General features: G+C 35.6%; 1 pseudogene; it reads right to left on the bottom strand.

Moving 5' to 3' along the window:
- Positions 1-1,748: 1,748 nt before the first annotated feature.
- LOC100430248 (vasculin pseudogene) lies at positions 1,749-2,848 on the bottom strand (annotated as a pseudogene).
- Between the last annotated feature and the right edge of the window lie 425 nt (positions 2,849-3,273).

Genomic DNA, 3,273 nt, shown 5'->3' with positions numbered 1-3,273 from the left:
AACCAAGTCTGAAGAGATGTGTGAAGGCTGTGTTTATGCAAACCCACCAGTTCTCAAATAGTGTCACTACTATTGTTATATAATATTGTTATATCTCTCATTTGGATTCATTCCTGAAACCAACGTGATATCCACATTAACCAATTGGATCCATGGATCCACGTGGCTTTTAATTTATACAGAAGTTATAGACTGGGTGAAATTAAGACAGGGGTTCTTTTCCCTGCCAGTGTCTCAGAATCTCCTATGGAAAATGTATAAACATCTTAGGGCTCTATGAGAGTTTCACAAAGTCAGAATATCTGAGAGGTGAATATTTTTAAAAAGTTTTGCAGGTAGGGATTTTGATGCAATGTCAGAATTGAAAATAACTGCAGAAGCAACTGCTACTGTCTGCCAAAGAAAAAGATTATGCAGTGCATTCGAAGGAGGAGAAGGAGGAAGAGAAATTGTTAACAACCACCTTAGAGAGTTGATTGGTACCAACTTCTGTATTTTATAGCTGCCTTAGAACATAGCCAATTCTTTATAAAAAGTTCCTCATGTGTTGCTTATAAATACCACGACATTTAAAAACCATAACAGCATAGTTTCTTGTATTCCTGTAGCACATTTTATTAAAAATGACTTCATAATACATTAAAACTTCTGTAACAACTTGATCCAAAATAGAGGTAACGTTTGCCATCTCTGTTTTCTGCACTGATCTCATATATCTTCACTTCCTTCCACTTCCATTAAGATAGCCTGTGTAAGAGGCCCTGGATGGGGTGGAATGGAGGTTACACAGAGCCTAGTAAAGTTAAAATGACTTCCAGAAGTTTCCTTGTCATTATGTCTCATTTCTGTAGTTACTATGACCAAAAAGAGACGGTCTGTGAAACCCAATGGCTGTATACAATGTTACCTCAAACAAGTACTTCTGATGGTTCAGGGATGGGTAACTGATACTGAAATACCATTTCCAGAGCTGGATGTCTAGCTTATCTCTGAAGTCAGATTTTAGTTTTTTCTCTTTATGAACTTTATTAGTGCATCTTTTATACCCATGTCTCACATGATATGTCAGTGTGAATATTTCCAATGTATTTTAAATAAGAAAGATTGATGTGTAGTTTAAATTAGAAGGATAGAGCTTATTCTTGTTTGGTTCATGAATTTGACACTCTATCATTGAATTGGATTGGCTTTGAGTCTTGTGGTTTGTGGTTAGAGCCCCCCTCAAAATCCCCAATTTTAAGGGCCTAAAATCCATCTTTTTTATCCTCTCTATCTCTTTGCTTAGAGACCACACACATAATAAGCAGGTACCAGAGATGCTTTCCACTTTTTTTTTTCCCCTCAGTATACTAATCTGTTCCTCTCTCTTCTTCCCCCCCAAAAAATCCAGTTATTTTTTGTGTTATGAACAGATCTAGCCAGTGTAATCAGATTTTTCTGCATGTGTAATTATTTTATCAAAATAAAATTTCCCACAAGACTCTTCTCCATCAACTCTGAAATTCTGGGTCTGACAACATACCCAAAGAAGGCTCTTGAAAATCACCTCTTAAAATTTGGAAGAAAATATGACCAAATCTTTCCTATAACATTTATTGTACTACAAATGAATAAAGAACAATTTATGTTTTAAAAGGTGACCAATACAACAGTTGAGATCAGGAAATTAATGTTTTAGTGCCTTTTGCTCAGTTTTAGCCAGCATGCTACAGTCCACTTTTTGTTTACTTTGGGGGTTGGGGGAGGGCTCAAAGTGGGGCATTGTCATCCTTCTGTGGAATTTTATTTTCCTCAAAGTTTTGGTTCATGTCAGTGAGTACTATTGCTGTTATGTAAATTAAATGAGACATCATCTGTCTGTGCGCCAGCAATGCCTTTCATCTTTATGTTCTTTTCTACTCTGTCTCTTTTCAGTGATTTCAAAAATGCACTCTTTTTACCATTGTGCATTTGTGTCAGTTTGGTTAGACAAGGCTGCTGATTAAGTTTGTCAACAGGCAAAGAGGAGTTTGAGTGATGAGCCTCTTTCACTGAATTTATTGATGGACTAAAATTCTTGGCAGTTTATTTAAAAGCATTAAAGTTGCCAATACCATATGTAGACTCACAGGGAAAAGAAGTTCCAACTTTATTTTCTTCAGTTGGGCTTTTCCATTGTGTAGGTTTTGTAGGTAGAGCAGCAGATTTAGAGACTAAATCTTTGTAAACACTGAATGAGTTCCATTCTTACCTGGCTGTTACTAAAGATTTCCTACTACTGGCTGTGAGTCTATTATTTTGTATTACCTAGCTTAATGACCAGAGCTCAATACGTTAGCCCTCAATACCTTGATTAATACCTTGGAGCTCTAGATTTAGGATTCAGAGGTATTCCCACACACCAGGAGCTAAAGATCTCTTCTGATTTGGTTCTCCCTCATGTTCAGGATTTAAAAATAGAAAATCCTCAGCTTCAAATGGTTTACAATTACTCTTGTTTTCTTTCCTTCTCGTTTCATTATCAGGGATGTTGTTTTCATGTAGACCTTGTCTTTTTCCAGAATGGAAAATACTGCTATAAGAACAGGAACTTCTACCATGGTATCCCCCTCAATGATTTATGTGTCCAGTACCATTTCTTCCATGTATGTCATCCATTTTATTCTTTCCATATAAAGTTACCTCCATTAAGACATCCAACACCAGAATCAAAGTCATCTGAAGAGTTGTGTTGTTGATAACTTATATCATAACAATTTTATGTCCATGAAAAGTTTTCAGAATGCTTCTCAAAATTCAATAACAATTTTGTTGATGATGGTGGAGTAGGAAAACGAAGGCAGGCTGGAGCAAAGTCACACTGTGCCATTTACATCCAGTCTCTCCAACTCAGTGAAACAAGGCTTCAACACCTCATGGTAAGTCCAAATTCCAACGGGACTGCACAGGAAGGTGATGGTTTTTTCTCTGTAATATTTATGTGTCCCAGTTAAATTTATTTTCTTCTGAAATAATATCCACATGTTCAAAGATACTTAACCTATGGCTATTTGACATAAAGTCACTTTAAATCACCTACCCATACTTCTGTTTTAAAGTTTTATTAAATATAATTTTATATGTAATGTATATATAATTTTTTAAAAACGAAAGAAAATCAATAATCTTGTATTGGGCTGTACTGAACATTATTTCTTTGTAAATGAATGTTGTAGAAAGAGGACTTTGGTTGATCCCACATTTACTTTCTTTCTTTTGTCATATTTATAAAACACGTGTGTGTGTGTGTGTGTG

This window comes from Macaca mulatta, chromosome 5, assembly GCF_049350105.2.
Source record: "Macaca mulatta isolate MMU2019108-1 chromosome 5, T2T-MMU8v2.0, whole genome shotgun sequence".
In the NCBI taxonomy this organism is placed as follows: Eukaryota; Metazoa; Chordata; class Mammalia; order Primates; family Cercopithecidae; genus Macaca; species Macaca mulatta.
Note: the sequence above shows the minus strand (reverse complement) of the source record. Positions and strands in the feature narration are given on the sequence as shown.